General features: G+C 30.6%; 1 long non-coding RNA gene and 1 pseudogene across 1 annotated transcript; one reads left to right on the forward strand and one right to left on the reverse strand.

Moving 5' to 3' along the window:
- Positions 1 to 10,043: 10,043 nt before the first annotated feature.
- On the reverse strand, positions 10,044 to 10,595 carry LOC128040542 (uncharacterized). Its single transcript, XR_008195171.1, has 3 exons — positions 10,520 to 10,595; positions 10,344 to 10,445; positions 10,044 to 10,187 (listed from the first exon to the last, which is right to left on the reverse strand). It is a non-coding gene; the product is annotated as an uncharacterized LOC128040542 (long non-coding RNA).
- Positions 10,596 to 18,821: 8,226 nt separating this feature from the next.
- LOC105779287 (uclacyanin 1-like) lies at positions 18,822 to 22,345 on the forward strand (annotated as a pseudogene).
- The last annotated feature ends 5,028 nt before the right edge of the window (positions 22,346 to 27,373 follow it).

The raw sequence follows: 27,373 nt of genomic DNA on the forward strand, positions 1-27,373 counted from the left end.
AATCTAGGAAGGAAAATTCATAAGCTAATCAAGTGCTTTGAAATTCCAAAGAAAAGAAAAAACAAGGCTAATTATGATATTCTGCTTAACGAAGAACAAATATGCATTAATGATCAAGTCAATCTGGTTTACACAACTCTGGGTGTCTAATATATATATATATATATATATATATATATATAGCTTATATGTAACAATTCAGGATTCTCTTTCATCCATAACTATATCTCAGACAGGCTAAAATACCCCCATAACCAAAAGACGAAGAAAAAAAAATGACAATCAAAGAAAAAGAAAAGGAATTTTAAGCGTTGTTGAATGCTCTGTTTCCATGTCAGAGTTACAGTGTCGTCTCTCAGACCAACTCACCATTGTTGGTAGCAGCACCTCATGTGAAGCTCCGATGAGGTATCTCTGTGTTAGATTTTGACATGTATTGCAAAGGAAACACCTGATGTGTCTTTGAGCCAAGAAATTAGCATCATGGACCCATTTGTCGCATTTCCTGCACAGGTATGCATCATCTGCTTGACAGTATAAGGTTGCCCTGGAGTTGCAGAGCTCACACTTCACCAGCCTTGTTGAAACCCTAGGATTTGCATTAGGTGAGAGTGAGACACCCTGTTTCGGACAAGAACTTGATGTGCTTCCTTGTTGTAAGCCTTTGCACATTGTTGGAGGATGATCGAGAGAATTTGAATGGGAAAAATGGGTAATAAGTTTGGGAGAAAATAGGGGATATATAACAAGGGCGTTGGACTGAGGAAAATTATATATATGACGCAATGTACTCCACTACATGACAAGTTTGTCTCTGTTGATTCTTCATTAATCTTTTGCCATTTTCCCCGAAAGTTCTGGACGTTAAACCAAGTAAAATAAACCTTTAAACGTGTCCCCATCCAATTAGATCTAAATTTAATATTTTCAAATAAAATTTTGTATTCCAAGAAAATAACTTTAAAGACTGTTTAAGGTTCGATCTGATTTAACTATGAGGTTAATAGGAATCTATTCTAACTATCGAATAAAAGTAGTACTAGATTTTTATATTAGAAGTTGAATTGTATTTTACTTTTTTTTATTAACAAAAAATGGATAAATTAGTTTATATAGGTCAGACCAAAATGTAAACAGATCATTCTGCAGTTAGAAATTAGTTCATGCATGTCAAAATGAAGTGCACTTGGGACACCACGTGTTAATGTTTGGTTATTCTGTTAGTTTTTACATGTATAAATAAATGACAATTTTAACAGAGAGAGAACCGATTCACTTTTTAATCTAAATTAGAAGGACTAATTGACTCATTTTTAGTAGAATAGACACAATATAAGTTAACACTTGGTACAAAGATATTCATGCTATTTTTAGGTAGTTACCGGGGTAGAAATCCAAAAAAAAGAACTTTAAAATTTGTGGTTGAGAAAATGCTTTAAAACAAATGCCATACTCCCAACCCCAAAAAGAAAATATCAAGGGAATCTTAGGATGGGGTCTCAAATGCTCCAACTAATTGTACCAAAAGAGGTTTAAAAGAGAACAGCAAGAATTTTGAATAAACAAGGAAAAAAGCCAAGCTTCATAAGATGCTTAGAGGGGGACTCAAAAGGGGGAATGGTATGGTTTGAGTGGTTACCAAGTCAATTTTAGTTTACCAAAGATACAAGTATAATTTATGGCCAAGAATTAAAGGTCTCTTTGCAGGGAGGGGGTGGTTGCCCACCAGCTGGGGCAAGGGGTGTCAATTATCAGCGGCAGTCCTTGGGGGGATGCATTGTAGCAGGACAAAACACATGGAGAGAGGTGATTTGAGTATGAATGTGTGTTCTTTGTTGTTTTGTTGCTTTTATTGGCCACATGTTGGATTTGAGTTGATGCATCACTCCACTTGTATGGTTCATACTTGACAGCTTCTTCCTCTTACATGCCGTCCATTTTCATTTTTCTTTTAAGTTTGTGGACTTCCAGAATGTTGAATATTTTAAAAAACCCAAATTTAATGGACAAAAACCATTCATTTGACACATATTAAAATCTTTTTCTTTTGGGGGTTGAATAGTCAAGTTTGATTTCCTCTTTTATTCCATAGTCCAAAATCATGGGGTTGATCTTCACATCCTTTTTAAGTGTTCCCAAATTGAAACATGTGATGGTGAGCAGTACATATACATGTTTATGGTCATGTTTGAGTTGATCCAAATATCAATCTTCAATTTTAGGTTAAATCCTGCTGTTAGTCCTTCTAGCTCACGAAATTTGTGAACTTAATTCCTGTACTTTAATTTGATAAAGCTAGTCTCGATATTTTTTAAATTGGTCAATTTTAGTCCTACATAGTAGTATTTAAATCCGTCTGGTTAAATTCAATTACTATTCATGTACTATGTGCACAGTTATAGATTCAACCTATATTCTCCAATTGGATTATTTTAAGTTCTTATACTTTTTGAATATTGAAAATTCAATTTTTGGTGTAAAAGAGAATCGTTAATTCATTAACTGGATTTTTAGTGAGTGATATGTGTAAATAACAAGCTCACATGGCATACACATATGATAATACATTTATTGGGTCAAACTTTAAAAGTATCAGAACTTAATGAATTTAACGACTATCGTTTGTCAAGGAATAAAATTTGAAAATTTGAAAAATATAAAGACTGAAAATGACCAATTATATTACAAAAATAAAATCCATAACTTTTGTAACATACAGGGACTAATAATAGAATTTAACCTAAATTTTATTTATGTTAATAAATGAATAATCCAAAACTTGTAATTCAAACTTGCGTAGTTTGGCACATAGTTCTCTCTATTTTCTTTTTAAAAGTAAATTTTATTTAACTTTATTATATGTAGTTTGTATTAATTTGTTTTTGAACAATTTCATTATAGGTTCTGATCATATTTGTTCTTTTTGACACAATGCTTAGAACTACCCATAACCCTTCCCTAATTCATAAATAAGAGAATAAAGCGCTACAATGCACTTGACCCCACGTCCTCCTTCATTGACAACAATGCTCATGTCAATCGAGTTAAGACTGTATTTTAATATTTAGATTATAATAGTATATATTTAATTTATATATAATATAAATGTACTTTTTTCTTAATTAAGTTATCATAGTCAATTTTTTCTTAAAAGTAAAAATATTTAAATTAATTAATTTTTATAAAATATATATTTAAAAAATAAAAATACCACTAACAATAGAAAAATAATTAGTTTAGCAGGATAAATGAAGTATATTTGTAAAATCTTTATATATATATATAAAAGATAAGCATTTTTGGAGCCAAAGTTACTTTAAAATTTAGGTCCTTATTTTGATAATCTCAGAAAAATTGTTAATTTAATAGAATGTCTTTTTTTTTTCCCTTTTTTTTAGTATTTTTTCTTCCTTATTTTTTTTCATCTTCCTCTACATAAACTTTAGTTGTTGCCTCCCTTAAAGATGTTGTCGTTTCCTCTGTCAAACCCTCGTTAGTGAGCGTTGTCCTGTCAATGAACGATGTTGAGGGACACTTCTTCTTTTGTTATGCAACAACTAAATATTTAAGGGAGGTGGTGGGTAAGATTTTTGGGTTAAAAAGGAGAATATGAAGAAAATGAGAGGAAATAGAAAAAAAAGGACAAAAAAGGATTTAATAGTTGAGTAATTAGTTTGATCAATTTTCTTAACGGCGGTGACCAAACTAATAAAAAAATTTGGGGTAATTAAAACAAAAACAAAAACGATCCAAGTTTAAGGGGGCAAATTAAATTGAGTTCAATATTGTAAGAATCAATTTGAAGATGAAATTAAAAAGAAAAATTGCATGGGTGATGTTTGGTAGATAGATGGGAAAGTGGGAACTTATTCTTTGAACTCCCACAAATCTCAAAGCAAATGGTTTCCAATCAAAATGTTGGACAAGAATCATTCTTGTTTTATTTATGGATCAACTTTATATCTATCATCAAAATTATAATATAGATTTTAATGATCGAGGATAAAAAAATTATATATTTTTTTGAAAATTAATTAAAGTATAAATGTCTATTCAATTAGTTTTTCATGCAATACATAGGTTGTTGTATATAATATGCCAACTTTTTTTTTTGTTTCATTTATTATTTAGTTTGGGAATTGATATTAAATTATAATTTTGTAATAATAAAAATGTAATTTCATCATTTGAATAGTTTATATTTTTTATAATTTTTAAAGGATTAAATCAAATTTTAATCATTTCTAGGAGGGCCAAAGTACAATTTTAAAGAGTCTAAATGAAAAATTTTCTATTTTAGGAGGGCATGGCCACTGCTAACCCCCTAGCTACACCCCTAGTGTGCATGCCATTATATTGTACATTAGAATTTAAATCAATTTGGACTTGAATCAATATAGATTTGGAGGAGGGATAATAAAATTTCTAGCTTCTGAAATTAGCAATTATGTTCACTTTGGTACTTGTATTTTTTTTTGTTTATTTGGTTTTTGAACTTGGGAATTAGATTTATTTTTACCCATGAACTTTGATTCTGTCAAGATTTGATAATGTGACAAGTGTTACTAAAATAAGATTGAATTGAATGGATTGAGCATTGACTGATATGTCAATCCGAATAAAGGGGTTGGATCAATTGGCTCGAAAACTACTTGAAATTGGTAAAAACCGAGACAAAATTTTATAGTTGGATAGGTTGAATCAGTTTAGTAATTTGTTTTTAGATTTTTATGAATTTTTAAGTATTTATTTAATTATTGTTGTTCTGCTGGTCAAACTGGTCGATTTGGTTAAATAAGAAATTAGTAGTCTGATCTGTTCAACCATTGGTCCGATTATTAAAACCTTGAATGTGAGAGTATGAGATTGTACCGTGTCATCACTTGAAAATTTATATAATTTTTTTGGTAATTTTCAAGTGATGAGCTTTTATATTTTTCAAGTTTAGGGATCAAAATGGACTTGATTGTCAAGTTCAAGTGCTAAAATGGACAAAAAAAAAAGAAAGAGTATAGGTACAAAAATGAACCTAATTGTCAAGGGCCAAAAATGATATTAACCCTTTGGACAAAGAAAAAGAATCGCTTAAAAAACCGAATATGTCCTAGGTGTTAATATTTCAGCCCCGAGTCCATTGCTTTTAAAAAGAAGAAGCCCTAAGCCCATCCAGATTCTATTTATTTCTAATTATATAATAATTTATTTTAATATTTTATATTTTAAAGTATAAAAAAATTAAATATATGATATTATAATCTACCCATTAAAAAATATGTTAAATTGTAGCTTAACAAAAATATATATCTCAGGTTTTTTATATGTAAATGTTTCAATTTTTGTTTTTATTTCCCTCAATACATATAATAATAATAAAATCTAAAAATGTTATTTTTATAATATATATATATATATATATATTTATATATATATATTTGGACTTCCCTCCTTAAAAACTGAGTTACCCATTTCATCCCAACAACGGGACATCCAATTTGACATTTAAAACCCATTTAGCCTGCCACGTAGGACTGCCGTTAGGGAGGTAATGGATTTTAACGGTTGAATGACCAATTCATAACAAAACGATAACATAAGTGATTAAAACGTAACATTTCAAACAAAAGTGACTAAAATGTAATCTGAGGCAAACAAAAGTGACTATTTTTGTAGTTTATCCTTAAAAAATAGAGTTTTAAAATTTTAAAAAAATTCTTAAAAATGTTATTTTGACTTCCAAATAATCAAACATGGGCTTTTTCCTTATTTTCTTTTGCCGTTTCTAGCCTATTGAGTCACATGAGATTTTTTAAATAAGGTATTAAAGAGATAAATTTTTGGAGTTTTGTGACGACCTTTTTCACCATATTGTGGCATTGGCTCCCTCAACAGACTTCCGATTCATCCTCATCTCGAAATCCAAATTTAATACAAGATTCGATTTCCACTCAATCTAAATTTAATTTAATTATTTTATTTTAAAGAAAATAAGATTATATTTTTAATTGTTTTATTTTTATTTTAAAGAAAAAAAAAATATATATTAATTTAGACTTCAATTTTAATATATACTTATTTATAAATTTATTTATTGAAAGCAATAGCTTCATATATATATATATATATATCAAGAGTATTTTTGTAAATATTTAGGGACAGAGTAGATTTACTTCAAACTCAATTCGATTTAATTTTTGTTTGTAATTTTACTCGACTTGACCTGCCTCAAACCCAATTTTCAAAAAGAATCCGATGTTAACGGACTGTTGAAACCGATCAAATTTAGATTTTTTGCTATCCCTAAGTAGATTGGTATTATACTAACTAAAATCTTAAATGTAGATATTTTTAAAGCAATTCTTTTACCTTTTAATCCTTAAACTTTTAAAATTTCATTTTAGCCCTAATAATGAATTCCTACCTATTCGGATCTCCTATTACAAATGAGTTAGTCATCAAAGATTTCTTCAATTTCTAAAGCTATTATTCGTATCTGGTTTATCTGTTGCAGGTGGAGTAATACGCGATCTATGATCGATTCTTGGGGAAGTGCTCTTTGTTGCTGAGCTTTGGGGCATATTGGATGACTTACTTTTGCTTCAAAAACAAGGCTACGACGAGATTGTCATCCAATCTGATAATCTCGAGGTCATTGGAACTATTGGCGATAGCAAACTTGAAAGATCAAATTCTACTTTGGTCAGGCAAATTCAATATTCTATCAAATGAAGAGAAGTGGTTCTTGAGATATGTTATTAGGGAATCTAATAAGGTAGCAAATGCAATAACAAAGATGGACTTCACAAATAATGAAGATTTACATAGATTTGATGTCCCTCCTATAACGATTCAAGAAGTTTTAAAAGAGGATAACACTGGAGACAATTTATTTATAAATAAGACTATGTAATCTTTTGCTTATTTCAACTACATTACACACAAAAAAATAATTATTTTGAAACTATTAGTTAGAAAAACCATTATTTTTAATTAGCAACCTAATCAATCAACTAATCACATCCCACAACTTACAATTTCATCGTCTATTTTAAAAGATTAGTCGGAAATAAAAAAAAAAACAATTATAGATACTCAAATTTAAATATAAATTTATTAAATATCATCTTATAAAAATAACTTCAAAATTTAATAAAATGAATCTTCAGCTTCACAAGTTGCTCCTTCTAGACTCTGGACATTTGGATCAGGCATAGTTGTACACTACAAATTCTGTATAAAGTAAGGATGGCTTTATCTGCTACAATATATATCAATGCCTAAATATTAATTAATTTTATGATAGGCCTGAACTTCATAATTTGTATTTAAACTTGTTTTTGAACTTAATTAGAACTTAGAGATGATTAAAAATTCAAAATCGATGGGTTTTGAGTCGACTCGACCTGATAGAGTCAATTTTTTTTCTTCTTCTTAAAATTGGGTTTCGAGGCGAGTCGGGTTAACTTTAGTGGATGGTCAGGTCGGGTCGGGTTTGGGTTTAACATGAAACTACCCCGCCTCGAGATATTTACGAAATTAATCTAATATATTTTAAATATTAATTAGATTAAAAAATCCTTAAAATTTATCACTACCAACGTTATTTTACCACTTTTACTCCCATTTCACACTCATTTCTCTCTCATTTTTCTTCAAAATTACCCTTATAAATACTCTCCCCTCTCATTTTAATTTATTTTTTTCGAGTCAAAAACTCATTTGTAATCAGAACATAAATGATTCATCTTTAGTCTTTTGGGTTAGAGGCAGAGCGAGCTTCCGGTTTATCTCCAAAACTGGCTTCCTTCTATCCACTATAATTGGTTAGAAGGAACAAAGAGAGAAAGAAGAAAGGTGATGGGATGAATATTTAATTAATTAATTTAAAATTATTTTTAACTAATAAAAAGTGAAAAATAAATTAATAATTTTCTTTTTTAATACACATGGCATAATACAATTGGTCCTTAAAATACACGTGTCATAGTTTGATTGGTTGATATTAAAAACTTAACAGTTCAAAAATAAGTTTAGATATCAAGTAAGTACAAGTTGCTAAGTTCAAAGGCTAAAGTGTACATTAACCCTTTATGATACTGCTCAAGATTTTTGGAACCAGACCGGATCGGTTGGTTGGATTGAGAATTGATCGGTATATCGATTTGGAGGAAGATGATGGAATAATTGAGCCGGGCTTTTTTAGTTTTTATTTTTTTATGATTTTTTTAATAATTTATTTAATCAAATTGCACTAATTGATCAGATCGGTCGAACTAATCAAACTAAAAACTGATAGTTTAATCACTCCGACCATTGATTCGATTATAGAAACATTAATAATACCTTGTTAATAAATTTTAAAAATAACAATATTAATCTTACATGTAGATTTTTTTAATATAATTTAGATTAAATTTTGAACCAGGGTAAATTTTATTGATTGTTTTACTGACTTGGTATCACCCTCAATCGGGTCACCAACTCGATTAGGAAATTACGAAAACGTTTTTACGTAATTAAAATAACTAAATAAGTTCTCCTATTTGAGGGTATTTTTAGTTTTTTTTTTCATTTTTACAAAAAACAAATTATAAAATATGCCTATAATGGGATTTAAACTCCAGCCATTAGTAAAACATAAAATTTACCACTCAGCCAAATCCTCATTTTAATATATTTTATACATTTTTATTTTAATATGCACAAGTTATTATCTCCATTAGTTGTATATATTAACAATATTGTTAATTGAGTTAGTGTCACAAATCAACTCGACACTAACTCAACAATTGTTAATAAAATCATGATAAATAATTGTAGTGCATTTAACATTTGTTTATAATATGATATATTTATTTGTTTAAATTTCGTTTTACTCACAATTTAATCTTTTTTTATTTTAATATGGTACATATTTCATGTGCTATTATGATTAATTAGTCTCAAACAATCACTACACCAAAACAGGCTTTTAGCGGCGCTTTTTTAGGCCTTTAGCGGCTCTTTTTAGCGCCGCAAATACTTTTAGCGGCGCTTTGAAAAGCGCCGCAACAGAAGCCGCTAATGACTGCGCCGCTAACTTTAGCGGCATTTTTAGAAATAAATGCCGCCAAAGGTGTTGGTCTATAGCGGCGCTTTTCCCACAAACGCCGCAAAAGACCCTGATCTCTAGCGGCGCTTCAACCACAAACGCCACTAAAGAACCTAATCTTTAGCGGCGCTTTCCCCACAAACGCCGCTAAAGACCATGATCTTGAGTGGCGCTTTTTCCACAAACGCCGCTAAAGACCCTTATATTTAGCGGCGCTTTTACCAAAAACGCCACTAAAGGCCAACACCTTTAGTGGCGTTTTTTTGAAAAACGCCACTAAATTTGGCAGATTTGTAAAATATTTTTTTTTGTATTTTCAGCCCTCCTGTAAAAACAAATCAGAAGAAATCATATCTAAACCAGCCAAAAGTAATAAATCTATATATTAAACAAATAATATAATAAATATCAATAAATAAAATAGAATTCGTATTATTCTTACAAAAATGTTAAAAGTTAAAATGATAATTAAAAGTCAAAATTGAAGTATATTTACACGATAGTCTAAGCGGCGGTCGTTATGATCATGAAACATCTTCATCATACTCTGAAGCTGCTGTTGGAGTTCATCGAACTTTTGACGCTGCTCTGCTTCCCTCATGCAGCCTCTACTTCCTCGCTATAGCCTCTGCTTCCCTCATTGCACACTGTACTTCTCTCATTGCCGCCTCTGCTTCTTCTTCTGCCAGATCTGCTTTAAGTCATTGAGTTCTTCATACTTTCGTTGAACCTCGCTTCTCTCTCTCTTGCATCGCTTTAAGTTGTAGTGGAGTTCTTCATATCTTTTTGAACCTCGGCTTCTCTCGATGTTGCCTCCGCTTTAAGTTGTGTAATTTGCTCGGTTGTTGTCGCTTGCATCCGAGCCATCCGGTTTCTTAACCTCTGAACTTGACTTACTCGACTCTCAAGGCATATATTGTTGCGAGCTAGATCCAAAATATTGGGATGGGTTAACAAAAGATCCTTGAAATCGAACCCGACCATACCTTTCAGGACCCAAAACTTCAGTGATAATCCGGTTATCAATGTTGTCAATATGAACAGAACTATCACTGGAAGCAATCGCTTCGTACTCCGCCTTTTTATCCTTTAATTTTTCCTAAAAAATAAATCACATAGTTAGGAACGCAATATATATTAAAAAACCAATGCAACATAACTTAAAAATATTTGCATTACAATAAATGAAATAAATCATTAGAAAATAAACACTAATTTTAATTAAAACAAGTGAAATTGTATTAAGCAAACGTACCATAATTTCTGCAGCTTCAGGAGTCATAGGGTTTCCATCTTTCTTCCTATGTGTAATGTCAAAAAGTTGAAGGCGTCCAACTTTTTGACCGGACGACAGTTCCTACAATACAATAGTAAAAATATTAATTGATAGAAAGTAATAAATATCTGCCAATATTAAAAAATTCAAAATACCTCTGCATGAGCTACACACGCAAAACTTTTCGACCCAGCTGTGTGAGTGAATTTTTGTTGCTGCCTACTATTTTTTCCAACTCGTTCACGATCCTACATTATATAACCATTAGTACATTAATTAGGAAATACTATACACTAAAATAATTACAAAATTTTATAAGTTACACATACCTCTCCTTTCTTCGAAGTCCAAAATCTAACGACCTCTTCCCACTGGTACCTCAGCATTCCCGGTGGGACATTTTGTAATCTCTCGTCGAGTGTTGTTTTTGTCTTAAAATAGTCTTTCTTTAAAGTGCTCTTATTGTCTCTCCATCTTTTTCCCAATGCCTTCTTTACATAAGCATCGGAGACATTTAGAGCAAAATCTCGACTACAAAAAACACAACTTAAGAAAGTAAATGTAAACGAAACTTAAACCCAAGTATTATATATGACATACACGTTTTGTTACCTTAATGTTATCGAGAGCTTGATTCTTGTTACTCTCGGGCACTTTATGCCATGACTCGAAGTTAATTGGCAACATATTTGCATTCCGTGCTAGAATGCCTATGTATCCTACTAAAAGGCGAGCTTCTGATCCAACAGGCTGACCAAAGCTATTACTAGATACTTGGACACACTCGACTGGATCTAGCTCGTATAAATCGCTCAGTACCGTACGTCCGCGAACTCTCCGCGTCCCACCAGTTTCATCTGAAAAATAAAAGTATTGTAATATACGAAATTTAAAAAAAATAAACAAGAAGTCAACACACATGTAAATTAAATGTTAAATTACTTTGAACTTCTATAGGTTCCTCAGGTGTAACCGGAACATTCGAAGATCCAACAATGATCATTGTTTCAGGTCGTTTGTTTCCGCCGAGTTTGGAGTACCTTGAACAATGCGATGCGATTGCACTTTTTTCTAAGCATTTTATCTGCAATACAAATAAACTAGTTGAAAACATAGTATACAGTTACAACAATAAAATCACATAAAATAATTGAAATATCATCATTCGTAAATATAATTAGATAATCGTAAAAGCTTACTACATTATAATTCGTAAATATCTTCATCCGTATCCTGGCGGACCCATTGAAATTGTGTACTAGTACTAGGGATGTTTTCGTTTAAGTTCTGTTCTGGAAATGGCAAAGTTTGTGTTATGTCGTCAATGTCATCTCTACTTCCACTGCCCATGTCAAACAAGTCTCTGGGGATGTTACGGAGTACAACGTACCAACCCTCATCAGTTGGATCTTTTGAGTAAAAAACTTGTTTGACTTGAGAAGAAAAAACATACGACTCATCAATCAATTGTTGTCCTGTGTGAATCAATCGAGTGAAGTTTATCATTGTGAAACCAAATTGATCTTGCTTGATTCCACGTGCAGTATTAACATCGGCCCAATCACCTCGAAATAAGACAACTTTCCATTTGCCATAGTAATCCAACTCAATTATGTCAGAAGAAGTCCAAAATATTCCACATTTCCTCCACAGATTATTGTCCCTAGCACTAGCATAACTTGTAATTGAGGAATTAACAACTATTCCACAATTTTGCGTTCTCCTCAATCTCTCGCGATATTTTGTATGAAATCTGAATCCGTTTATGAGGAACGCACTACATCTTTTAACCACCCAATTTGGACCTTGGGAAAGCCATTTAACTTCGTCGGTGACGTTCTTCCCACTCCGAACCTATTGAATGGAAAGTAAACTGAGTAATTAAAAATGTTTTGAGTAAATATTATTATTTGTCGGAGAAAGCTCCTATTACATACCGTTTGGCTTAACCATTCATGAAAAGATTCTGTAAACAACTTATTGATATCTCGATGTTGTGTTCTTCGGGAGCGCGAACGAGATCTCAATATTTGTTTGTACTCACTATGTTAAAAATATGTTCAGTTTGTTAGACTATAAACAATTTTTAAATAATGAATATTTATCAAATTTCTAGAACTTACTTGCGTAAAGGTTCCATTGATTCGTGGTGAAACAAAACATATCGATGTGCTTGTACCCACGATAAATCATCTAATTCTGCAATTTCAACTTTACCGATTGGTTCTCCAAAACTTTGGAACAAATAATTATCGGCAAAGTTATGATCCGTGAGTCCAGCATTTCTATTTGGTCTGTTCAACCTTGTTTCAACATCTTCCAGATATCTTGAACAGAAGGTCATACATTCCTCTGCCAAGTAGCCTTCAAAGAATCGATCCTTCTGGATAACGCTTGTTGCGGCAATAAGACTTTAATTTGGATAGGAACCTAAACACGGTATACAACATTATCAAAAGTTGTAACTAAAGGCATATAGGTGAATGAAGGAAAATTTTAAAAATTGTAATTAACACCTTTCTATGGGATACATCCATCGATAGAAAACGGGTCCGCCAAGAATTGCTTCATGCGGGAGATGGATTATCAAGTGAACCATAATAGTGAAGAAGGAAGGTGAGAAGATTTTCTCCATGTTGCATAAAGTTAAAGCGGCTCGATCCTGTACCTTCTGAAGTTCTTGAACATCCAAAATTTTGCCACAAATGGCTTTCATTATATTGGATAGTTCAATTATACAAGACGTCACCTTCTTCGAAATACAACATCGTAGAGCAACTGGCAGTAAATCTTGCATCAAGATGTGATAGTCATGTGATTTTAGCGAATATAGTCTTCGATCTTTAACACTAACACATCGAGATATATTTGATGCATACGCATCTGGAACCTTTATATCCTTCAACACCATGCAGAACACTTCTTTCTCTGTCTTCGACATTGAGAAAATAGAAGGCGGCAACCGATATTTACCATTTGGAAGTGGATTCGGATGAAGATCAGGTCGAATTCCCATCTGAACTAAATCAAGTCGACTCTGAAAATTATCTTTTGATTTTCCGTCTACATTCAAAATTGTACAGACAATGTTCTCGCAGACATTTTTCTCAATATGCATAACATCAAGATTGTGTCGTAAAAGGTGGTTCTCCCAATAAGGCAACTCAAAGAAGATACTTCTTTTTTTCCACAAGTCCGCCTCATTAGGATCATCCTCTTCATCGGAGTTATCATCAGCTTCATCATTTGATCTTCTATTTCTTTGCGTGTTTGGCGGTTGATTCATCTTCCCATAACTGAAATTCATATCTTCCAACATTAACAATATTTTAGATCCACTTGTCTGCGAAGGAGCTTCTCTGAACTCTTCAGTACCGTCAAATGCCGAACTTTAAAATCTAAATCTATGATTTTTCGGTAACCACCGACGATGCCCCATGTAAGAGAACTTCTTCCCATTGTATAACCATTGCGAACATGTTTGTGCAGCACAACAAGGGCACACATAACGACCCTTGGTACTCCAACGGGATAAATTGGCATAAGCGGGGAAGTCATTAATGGTCCACATCAAAGCTGCACGTAAATTAAAGTTCTCCTTTCTCAGCACATCGTATGTCTCGACACCAGCCCATAATTGTTTTAACTCTTCAATAAGTGGCTGTAAATAAATGTCGATATCATTCCCGGGCCCTTTCTCTCCAGGGATAATCATAGATAAGATAAGGGAAGATTGCTTCATGCAAATCCACGGAGACAGATTGTAAGGAACAAGCACTACTGGCCAAGTACTGTATGCAATACTCATGATCTTGTAAGGATTAAATCCATCAGATGCTAGGCCAAGCCTCACACTCCTGCGATCGCTTGCAAAGCTTGAAAATTTATTGTCAAATGATTTCCAAGTTAAAGAATCTGCCGGATGCCTTAATAATCCATTATCGGTTCGTCCTTCATGGTGCCACGTCATTGACTCCGCTGTCTTCGATGACATGAAAAGCCTTTGAAGCCTTGGTATCAGCAGAAAATACCGTAAAATCTTAACCGGCTTCTTTCTTGGCTGTGCATCATTTTTATCATCGTTCCCATCTTCTGTGTTCTATTTATCCAACGGGATTCGCCGCATACATGACAGCACTGTTGGTTTCTCCGACCGCCCCAATACAACATGCAATCATTCGGGCAACTATGGATTTTGTTGTACCCAAGACCTAAGTCTTTTATCATTTTCTTCATATCTTTGCATGACTGAGAGATTTTTGCAAACGGAAACATTTCTCTCAAAAACTCTAACAGCATTGTCAATGAGTTCCCGGTCCACCCTCCCAAACATTTTAACTGGAAAAGACGAATGCAGAAAGACATTTTTGAAAATTTCGATCCCTCATATAGTTCTTCGTTCATCTCATTAAGTAGCGCGTAAAACTTTGTCGCTTCTCCATTCGACTCTTCATGATGTACACTTCTTCCGGGTTCGATAAAAGTATTTCCACCGAGATTACAATCATTAGATGGCACAAAGTCGGGTGGGAACGACTGTAAACCATGACTGTGAATATTAAATGCTTCCCGCAACATCCCTTCCATGTCATCCCCTCTAACAGACTGATGGTAAGTAGTACTATCATAAGATATATCCATCCTTGAAGAGGAAGTACTAGGCGGGCATTCTCCATGAAAAAACCATTGTTTATAACCACGAACAAACCCATCAACAATTAGATGCTCGTATACAACTTCACGATAATGCCAGTTTATGTTGACACACTTCTTACACGGGCAAAGAATCATGTTCTCTTGGCTTGCATATTGAAATGCAAAATTTAGAAAAGTTTGTACTCCATTTCGATAACCGTCGCTTACCCTTGACAAATTCATCCAAGACCGGTCCATTTCTTATTTCTTGAAGCCTAATCTTGACAATAAATTGCACGGGTTTAGGATTTAGGAATAAGTATAATTAAGCTATGTAAGTTATGTATTATGTAAGTTATTTATGTATGAAAATTATGTAAGTTGTGTCTTATGAAAATTATGCTATGTAAGTTATGTAAGTCATATAAGTTATGTATTATGTAAGTTATGTAAGTTATTTATTATGAAAATTAAGTAAGTTATGTAATTTCTGAATAATTAAAAAATGTAAGTTATGTAAGTTGTAAGTTATGTAAGTTATTTATTATGAAAATTAAGTAAGTTATGTAATTTACTTAATAATTAAAAAATGTAAGTTATGTATAATATTAATTAATTAAGTTATGTAATTTATGTATAATATGTAATTTATGAATAATTAATAAAATGTAAGTTATGTAAGTTGTAAGTTATGTAAGTTATGTATAATATTAATTAATTAAGTTATGTAATTTATGTATAATATTAATGTAAGTTATGTAATTTATGTATATTAATTAATTAAGTTATGTAATTTATGTATAATATTAATTAATTAATTAAGTTATGTAATTTATGTATAATATTAATTAATTAATTAAGTTATGTAATTTATGTATAATATTAATTAATTAATTAAGTTATGTAATTTATGTATAATATTAATGTAAGTTATGTAATTTATGTATATTAATTAAAATAGTTATGTAATTTATGTATAATATTAATGTAAGTTATGTAATTTATGTATAATACTAATTAATTAATTAAGTTATGTAATTTATGTATAATATTAATGTAAGTTATGTATAATACTAATTAATTAATTAAGTTATGTAATTTATGTATAATATTAATGTAAGTTATGTAATCTATGTATATTAATTAATTAAATGATATGTACAAGCTTATTGAAGCTAAGAAAAGTAAATTATCCTTTCACTTTTGTGTCTCCTCTCTCTCTTATTCTTACTATAGTTCTTTTAGTTTTATAATGTCTTGATATATAAAATTAGTCAAATTTTAATTTTGGTCCTTATACTATTCTTAAATTTGAGATTTTATATTTATATTTTAATTTTGACATGTATCTCAATGTTTATAATGCTATTAGTTAAATGAAATATCTTATTTTAATTAAAATGCTTATGAGAATTTTAAAATTTTTAATTTCATTAAACTTCTTTGTTAAATTCAGGTCCATTAGAATGTGTTAAACTCTTATAATGTCACAACAACAAATTTAATAGAAAAATATTAATAGTGTAAACAAATGAACTCCAATTTTAAATTCTAAAAATAAAGAGACTTAATTATTAAAAATAAAATTTGGAGATTGAACATCAAATATACAAAGAATACAAAAGCTTGAAATTTTAATTATTTAGTCTAAAACTAATTAACCCAACCCGAGTCATAAATTGAAAACCATATTAGTTTTAATAACTTTAATGTTGTTTTCTAGGCCCTAGCTAACCATTTTCTAAAGATATTTAACAAACGAAAAATGAACCTCGAAATATGTTTTATGTAATGTGGAAACTTGGTGAAAGATAAAATATATTTATTAGATAATTGAAAATAAATTTATTTTTCTGCCTTACGTTAAATAAATTAATAATATATTTATAATTAAATAAAACAGTAAAAGCTAATTTTAGTAAGTCATGTATTTAACATTCTGTTAAATCGGGTAGCCCATTTTTACAATGTATATACAATATCCAAATCTCGTGTGTAAGAAACAAATAGCAGAGAACTAAGTCGACTCATTGAACAAAGCAGAACAGACATGTAGGAACTCGGTGTAGCCTCAAAGCAGAACAGACATGTAGGAACAGAGCAGTAAAAATCGTGTAATATAGTTTAACATTGTTTACCAACTACAGAGCTAATTACAGAGTGCTGGAAAGTTGATATTTTTCGTTCTAAGAAAATTACTTTCAACAATTTTTACTGCAAAATGGAGAAAAATTTTAAAATATATAAAGAAGGAAGAACAGCTAAAGCATTTACCTGTAGATGCAGTTTTATACTAAATTACTCCAAAGCCTCAACAATATATGAATAAATTAGGCTTTGTCCAGCCCCATCCAATAAGTTTTTCTCGCAGACACTTTAAAATGCACAAGAATTTCCAAGCCGTTGCACAAAACTGTGATGCTTATTTGAGGAAATTCACAGTGAAGTCAACTAAAATTAGAGATTGTCGAAGAGTAAACGATGCAACAGTTTTAGTTCAGTTGTTTACCCCTTTTTAGTAATAACTAAATAAATTCAACTCTGAAATCAGAAGGAATAAAAGTAAGGACATTTTGATTAAAATAATATCAGGAAACTTACCTAAATACGAAATGATCAATAAGGCAAGAATAAATGGTTAATCCACAATTTTGAGTTCTCCTTTCTTTAACAGTTGGCCAAATGCAGTGTTAATTCTGGGGAACAAAACTTGAACATAAGAACAACTGTTATTTTTAACTCTTCAACAATGAGAATAACAAACTAGAAAGGAAGCACAGGATCGGTACTTCTTCCCAAACCCTAGACACGCAAAAATTCCCAAATTCCCCGAATTCCCAAACAAACTGGCCAAAGCTTGGTGATTGAACTTGGACTCTAAACCCCAAATCCCCAAATTCCACTGAACCCAAACCCTAAATCAAGATACAGTGTTTTAAAAGAAAAAAAGCTTACCTTTTAACCACAAATTCCGCAACTTTGATAGTATCCTGTCAAGATTGACTCAACTGTTGCATCGTTTCTATCGTTTCTATCGCTTTCGTTTTGTATTTTCTCTTTTTTCCTTTGTATTTTCTCTTTCGTTTCTATCGCTTTCGTTTTGTCCTATCTGCTTCTGTTTCTGTTTGTGTTCTGCCTTATAGAGAAAGTGATAAGTTAAAACACGATGAACAGAAACGGCGTCGTTTTGCCAAAATTTTACGACACCATTCCGGCGTTTCTTAGGAAAATGCCACTATTGCTTGTATATTTGCGGCGTTTCCAAAAAACGCCACTAAAAATCTAAGTTATAATCTGAAACGGCGCCGTTTAATAAAGCTTTAACGCATATTTCTGGCATTTTCTATAAAAAACGCCACTAAAAAATAATTTGCTTAAGCTAAACGCCGTCGTTTAGCTAATATTTTAAGTCACTTTTGCGGCGTTTCCCGCGAAAACGCCACTAGAAATTAACAGAAACGGCACCGTTGAATTAATATAGAGAAAATGCTAAGTTAAAATTCGAATACAGAAACGGCGCCCTTTAGACATTGTTTTAATACCCTTTTGCGGCGTTTACTGAAAACTCGCCGCTATTGATTCCAAAATTTCCGGCGCTATCACCAAAACGCCACTACTACTTAATGTACAACAAGCCAAACGGTGACGTTTCAAGTAATTAATTCTAAACTTTTTATAAGTTAAAAATCGTGTAGACAGACGGCGTCGTTTACTCAAATTTTAAAGACACTTTTGCGGCGTTTCTTGAACAAACGCCACTACTGCTTCCCACAGTTGCGGCGTTTAACCCCTAAATGCCACTAAAAGTTTAACTATTCGAAAATGGCGCCGTTTTGTAAATTTTAGATTTTTTTTTGTCATTTTTTGTTTTTGTTTTATTTCATTTCTTATGTATTTGGTCCTAAATATATCCATCCATATAAAATATATCAAACTATTTTTGAACTTATTAAACTTAATTCTATTTAAAATAATATTTAAATATATCAGTTGGTACTTTAAATTTATTTTTTAAAATATTATTTAAAGAAATTAATCTAAACTAACCTAAAACCCTTATCCAACCCCTGAAACCCTAAACCCTAAATTCTAAACCACTAACCCTTAGCCCATAACTCGTAACCCCTAAACCCCTAACCCTTATATCCCAAACCTTAAATCCATACCCCCTAATCCTTAAAATAGCACGGCCATCCAAAATAATCCCTAAATCTTTAATAATCATAAAATAGTTATAATTGATTAAACAATAATTAATAGTAAAAACTTTTTGTAATATTATCTTTATAATATTTATTTTTTTGTATAAAGTTTGAAATTTATAATATTTAATTTTATTGATAAATAAATAAATTTAAACTATATACTCATAATTTCAATATATTAGATTTATTATTATATATTTTAGAAATATATAAGAACATATTTAATATAAAAATTAATAAAACTAATTAATCTAAACTCAAACTCTAACATAATCGTTGAAACCCTAAACCCCAAATTCATAATCCCATAACCCCTTACCCCTAAATCCCCTAACCTCTAAAGCATAACCCTTAACCCCTAAATCCCCCTAACCCCTAAACATTAAATTTTCAATTACACAAACAAACGGTGACGTTTTCACAAAATTGTAGACATATTTGCGGCGTTTTCCCGAAAAACGCCAGTAATAGAGTACATCATTCAACTGAAACGACGCCGTTCTGATAGAGTTTCAAGAATATTAGAGGCGCTTACCTATAAAACGCCACAATAGAAACTGATTCCCTAACACGTAACGACGTCAGATATTGCAATATTTGTATGCGTTTTGACTAAAACGCCGTAAAGGTTACCTTTTATGCGTTTTTATATAGAAACGCCGCTAAATTTCCCTTTTTGTGTCTTACATTTAAATAATTAATTACCTATTTATTTAACAAATACATAATTACCTACTTATTTATTTGTTTATTTATTTATACCAAGATTATTTTGGTCCTATATATACAAATTAAATAATTAATAACTATATATATATCCATATATATCAAAAATATCAAATGGCCGTTAAATATTTGGGTTAAATGTTTTAAATATACAAGATAATTAATTGTATCATTTAGCAAGTCTCAAATTATAAATTATCAATCGACATGCATAAAGTGATCATGATCTACCTATTATAATATTCAATAAATTAAATTTATTCTGGATCTATTTTACAAATATATAAGAACATATATATTTACCATAAAAAATAATCAAAAACAAATCTAAATTAAACCCTAACATGACTGTTGAAACCCTAAATTTCAAACCGCTAAACCTCTAACCCCTAAATTAACCTTAAATCCCAAACCTTAAATCTATACCCCGTACTCCTTAAAATACCGTCCATAAAAAAATTCCCTAAATCTTTAATATATATAATCATAAAATATAGTCAATAATTAATTGTTAATATATATATATATATATTTTGTAGAAATTGGTGTATTATATTAATTCCTTTGATTTATTTAGTCGAACAATACTACCAAAATTTATTACTCTTATGAAAAGTTAATTCTATTTTTAATTTATTCTTTACAATACAACAATTTAAGTTTTATTATATTTTATTTTATTCATAATTTAATATATTTTCTCTCGTAAAGTAGTTTAAATCAACTGTAATTGAAAATTAGTAATAAATAGTTAGCTGTTATATATATACGACTTCTCTTTAATAAAAACTTTTTATATTAATCAATATTATTTGTTAATTATAATTTAAATGTAAATTGTACCAGTATATAATAAATAGAACAAAATATTAATTATTTCAACTTATAAGATTTTTGTTACTATTAGCGGCGCTTCGGCAAAAACGCCGCTAAAGGTAAATACATTAGCGGCGCTTAGCTACAAACGCCGCTGAAGACAAGAGAATTAGTGGCGCTCAATCAAAAACGCCGCCAAAGGCCAGAGCATTAGCGGCGGTCAGATAAAAACGCCGCTAAAGACCCGAGCATTAGCGGCGCTTAGATAAAAATGCCGCTAAAGGTTTAAAAAATCGCAAAGACGACGTAGTTGTTCTTAGGTTTTTTGTGGCGCTTTATATAAAACGCCGCTAATTCCTATTTTTAGCGGCGCTTCCGGAAAATCGCCGCTGATGCTCTACCTTTAGCGGCGCTTTGGCTAAATCGCCGCTAATGCTTGATTTTTTGTGGCGCTTTTGTTCCAAACGCCGCAAAAAGTGCCGCTAAAAGCCTATTCTAATGTAGTGAATACATTCCGTTATTTATTGTATGTTATTTTTAAATACACATCTGTATTCTAATTTCGTGGTTTCCACACGTATACGCGTGTAATAGAATTTCTAATATATATTAATAGTATATCAAATACAATCATATATATATAAAGTCTATATAAATCCATATATAAATGTATTAAGCAGTCTATCAAATTATATATATACAAACACAAGAATATTGCTTGAAGGAGTTCTTATATGTCTAAGTCAAAAGATAAGGGCAGCTTTGATTGGTTGATTGCTATGACCAAACCAATCAACAATTATTATACCATACTATAGTATTACTCTGAACAATAAGTAAACAACAACCTTCGGAAAATCTATAATAAAACGGTTTGGGTGAAGAAGACAAGAGAAGAAAGCATTAATTTTATTAAAAAACATGGTCCATCTTGCTTTATATAAATAACTCCTAGTACAACCCAAATCCCAATCAATCTGTTCTTTCAAGGCCAAAATTTGATCACCTAATTCATAGCCAGGAAAATGGCAGTGCAAAGAGCATTAGTATGTTTAGCTGCCATAGCCATGCTCTTCCAGTTAGCCATGGCGGCCAATCATACAGTTGGAGCTCCCGGTGGAGGCTGGGATACAAGCACTGACCTACAAGCTTGGGCTGTATCTCAAACATTTTCAGTCGGAGATAATCTGAGTAAGTCGTAGGCCTATGTATGATAGTGATTGCATGCATTAATAATGAGTTTTTAGTAACCTGTTTTATCTGCAGTTTTCAAGTACACGACGAACCATGATGTGCTTGAAGTTACAAAGGCAAACTACGACTCCTGCGGAACAAGTAACCCAATGAAGACACATACCGGTGGCAACACAGTGATACCATTGTCTACCCCAGGAAAGCGATACTTCATCTGTGGCAGCAGGACATTGTGGCCAAGGAATGAAGACTGAAGTAGACACCACGGCAGCGGCAGCAAATTCACCAAAATCACCTCCTGGGACACCTTCTGGAGGCTCACCACCACCTCCAAAATCGTCTAACGGGGAAAATTTGCATGCATGCATCACACTGGGAATTGGACTCATGCTGACGCTGGTTTAGGTCCTCTAAGGCCTAAGCCCTTCCGAGGTTCCTTTCTTTTGTGAGGATCTTTAAATAATGTTTGTTTTATCTTTGTGATTCTTTTTTCTGCTTTTTCTTTTCTATTAAGCAATTTGTTCGGCCTATTTTGTGATTTGGATTCATAAAAATAAACATTTTCAATCATATCTATTTTTTTTAGAGCATGTCTAAAATTACTCATAACTCCTCTCAACCCATAAATAGGATGATGATGCGAATTCATGTTTTTCTGCATTAGCAACAATGCACATACCAATGGAGCTAAAACTCAATCCGCAGTTTTAATTTTTTTAAATTATAGATTTAGACTATTTTGAATTTGATTATTATCATTATTATTATTACTATTATTATTATATGTTGTAATAGTTTCTATTAATGTATTAAAATAAATATTTGTCAGCACAAAAAATTCAAAATTAATTTTTTATGCAAAATTAATTTCTTAATTTTTTTATAAAAATAAGATATTACAACTATTATATTACTATTTAAAATAACTGATTTGATAAACTCAAATTTTAGGTTAATGAGTAATGAAGACCGGAGGATTAATAATCTATGATTACATGATGCATTAACTACACATGATATGCAAGAGAGTATCATAAGGTTTAATTTTGGAAGAGTCTTTCCTTTGAAATGGTAAAATTATGGTTTTAGTCCTTTTATTATAATCAATTTTGATCTTTGAGATAATTTAATTCATTTACTTTTATCTAGAGGTGTTTATGGGTCGAGTCTTGTGTAGTATTAGCATATTTTATGCTTACCCAAGCCTATCCTGATCCAAAATACGGGCCTCAAAATTTGTCCAAGTTGTATATGTGAATGACCAACTAAATCTATTATCCTGACATTAGTTTATCTAAATAATTAAGAACATTAACAATTCCGATTAAAATGCGAAGTTATATTTTTCTTAAAAACACCCTTTGCAACACAAAATAATTCATACAAGTATGATTAATTAGAAATTTTATTTGTATGAAAAATTAACGTCTATGAATAATTAACGATATTAGTTTTTTTGACTTACTAATGACATTACAAAATTAAAAGATCAAATTAAGTTAAATTAAAGTGCAAAGACTAAATCGTTTACTGAACCATGGATGGAGTGAAAAAGTTTCGAGTTGACGAGTCCTATTTTATCGTCCTAACTTGATTTCAATTTTTTTTGAATTGAGCCGAGTGAAATTGTTCGAGTTAAATTAAAAAAATTTAAACATGACAAATTAAAATATTGTTACAATATAATTAATGTCATGTTAAAGCACATAAATTTGAAAAATTTTTCAAAGAAAAATAAAAAATTTTTTAGTATGATAAACTTGAATCATTAATTAACTTATTTAGGTCCCAAAATTATTATTTTAGAAAAATTTTAAAATTTCAACTTTCTTTATATATATTCTTTAGTATTTTTTTAAAATTTTTCTAATTTTTAAAAATATATATAAATTTTAGAACTTTTATAAATATTTTGTATTTTAAAAATCATTTTGAATTATTTTGTAATTTTTGTTGAAAGAGAGATCAATTTGCTCATTTTCAAAATTTACAGGGACCAAAGAAGTATTTACATCAATTTGTTATTCGAGTTATTCGAATTGTAAAATTCAACTCGACTCGAACTCGGAACTCGAATTACTTATTCTAGTTGACTCAAATAATTCGAACAACTCAATTTGATTAACTAGAAATTCGATTTTTTTTTCATTTTTTCGAATCGAATTGAGCTTTGCACACCCTTAGGCTTGATATCAAGCCTTGAGTGAACTCCAATCTCAAGTTCAATCCTTAGACAACCTCTACCCTTACTCTTTTTAAAAAGTGTAACACCCCTTACCCATATTCGACACCAGAATAGGGTACGAGGCATTACCAGAACACATACACTTGTAAACGTATTGAACCGAGTTATAAAATTCCATTAATTATTAAAAATTTCAAATTATTAACATGCTTTTATAATTCTTCACAATATAAATAATGCAACATTTCCTACCAACCACAATCGAGCTTCCGATAATCATCTCACTGCATCTAATAATTGTACATATTACCAATAATAATTCAATTTCAATAATAAAACACATATCTATATAATATTCATCATCAAATAACATTCAATTTAATTAAAATTACACAGAATATAGTTCATACGAACTTACCAGGCTAAATTACAGAAATACCAAAATTTAGGGACATTTTGGTAATTTTCTATTTTCTCGAATTTCCACCCAATCTTGATCTAAATTAATATTTCATTCAATTTACTAATTTAAATAATAAAACAATTCATTTCATGCAATTTGGTCACTTTTTGACATTTTTACAAATTTACCCTTAAAGTTTCACATTTGTTCAATTTAGTCCCTGAACCTAAAACATGTAAATTGGTCATTTTTAATGAAAACTCATGCTAGTTGAATAATCATATATTTTCCTCCTCCTCCTCTCCATTCCACATCCTTAATGTATATAACATGCTTATAGGTAACATTAGCTATAATTTCACCATTTACTTATATATTCATTCAAAGCTGTCCACTTGAGTCATAGCCACTAAATTATTTATATCTTGAGCTACAGAACTCCAAATTAAGATCAGTTAATTTTATTTGAAACTAGACTCACATATCTTCTTACCATAAACTTTTCAGAATTTTTTGTTTAGCGAATAAGTACAGTTTATTCTTTAAAGTCATCCCTGTTCTGCTGTCTGACAGTCCCGACCCTTCTTCACTAAAAATTAATTATCTCCTCGTACAGAATTGGAATGATGTTACCGTTTGTTTCTATTGAAAATAGACTCATTAAGGATTTAAAAATTATAAATTTAAGTCTCTAATTATTTTTCTCCAATTTTTGATGATTTTCCAAAGTCAGTACAGGGGAACCCGAAATCATTCTGACCTTATCTCACAAAACCTATTATATCTCATAATTTACAATTGCATTGCTTAAACCGTTTCTTCTATGAGAAACTACACTCAATAATATTTAATTTCATATTGTTTTTCATCCTCTAATCCATTTATACAATTTTTGATAGATTTTCAAAGTCAGACTACTGCTGCTGTCTCAAAACTGTTTTAGTGTAAAATGTTGATAACTAAATTTATAACACTTTCCTTTCCTTTCTCTTCAATATTTTCCATCACTTTCTCTTATTTCCCTTTACTAACATAACAAGAATATATAACCTTATATAATGAAACTCTACCTTAACGTTAATTTCCTACTTTTTCAATAATATCAAACTCCAAAGTATATAAAAATCTTGATGTTCTTACCTTATGCCATTGATTTCAATCTTTAACTTGATTTCCTCCCTCCCCCAGCTTCTATTTCTTGAATCTAACTTGATATTCTAGCTCCCCATAGTCTCCTTGTTATCTTTCTCTCTTGATGAATATGGAAATTCTTTTGATTTCTAAGTGAAAATGGTGAGTTTTTGGTAAAAGGACCAAATTGTAAAGAAAAGAAAGTTTCTCTCTTTCTTTTCTCTTCATACGTTAGTTGCATGGGAAAGAAGATGACGATTCTTCATATTTTCTTCCATATATATACACTAAATAAAATAATAATAATAAAATAATAAAATATCATTTAAAAATCAAATTAAAATATTAATAAACTAATATTTATTTATTTAATCTAAAATATCTCCAACATCATCATTATTTTCTAGATTTCTCTTTCTTCTAATTGACCATTTTTCCCTTTAGATCTTTTAAAATTCCATCCTTGAGTCATCACTTAATTTGGTAAAATTACAATTTAGTCCCTCATAATTCTTCATCTATTCAATTTGGTCCCAATTCATCCATCTTCCTTAGTTTCTAGATTATTCCACCCTTAAAATATTTACACTATTGGTCCTTCAACTTTTTCATATTTACACTTTAACCCCTCAAATTTTGAGTATTTACTCTTGGGTAACAAAACTTTTCTCACTTTTGCAATTTAATCCTTTCTTGAATTAATGTCATAATATACTTTCCAATGTTGACATAACTTAATTACCTTTTTTTTAATACTTTATTTCCTTGTCGGATTTGTGGTCCCGAAATCACTGTTCCATCTAGACCCAAAATCGGGCTGTTACAAAATGTATAGGGACTAAATCACAAATTAAGCATAGTAGAGTAACCAAAACATAAAATTGGCCTTTTTTTTCAAATTATGTTGAGCTTCCTTTCCTATTGGATTAGATATCAAATTAGCTTATTCAGTTAATTTTTTATTCTTCAACTCTTGCACTAGTTTTTGAACTTTGGGCTTTGAGGCTTAAAGTAAACTTTAACCAACCATCAAGAAGTTATTCTCAAGGCCATGATAGCCCAATGAAATCATCTTTTAAAGTAAGCTTTTGTTATATGATTTTCTAATAATATTATAAAAACTCTTTATATTTTATAACTTATTAGTAGTTAGTACTAATATGACTGATAAGTGTTGGGTGCAATAGTAAAGTATGTTGCAATTTTTAAGGGGAGATCAGGGTTTGAACTATAAAAACGACATTGTTAGGAGAGATAACCACGAACCCTGAGCATAGACCTTAAAATTAACATGAATAATACCAAAAAATCTAAAATTATTTTTTTCTAACATAAACATTTGTTAGTATTAAGATGATATAAAACTAATTTGTTTTATGAAATAATTTGTTATTAAGTATAATATATTATAAATTAATCATATTAATAATTAAAATAATTGATTTGTAAAACTTTATAACTTATAAAGTAGAAGAGTAAGATTTAAGTAAGACAAATACTTTTTTAAGTAAAATAATAATTACAATTCATAATTCATAATATAAATAATTGATGAGTTGTTAGTTTAATAGTATTGATACAAGAAATCAACAAGAGAGGAGAAGGTGATGGGAGTTTAGAATGGTTCACCCTTGTAGGTAGCATTGAGCAAGAAAAATAGAAACACCGAAAATCAACTTGAATCGATGTGTTTAAACGATTTATGGAATGTAAG

This window comes from Gossypium raimondii, chromosome 4 (assembly GCF_025698545.1).
Source record: "Gossypium raimondii isolate GPD5lz chromosome 4, ASM2569854v1, whole genome shotgun sequence".
Lineage (NCBI taxonomy): Eukaryota > Viridiplantae > Streptophyta > Magnoliopsida > Malvales > Malvaceae > Gossypium > Gossypium raimondii.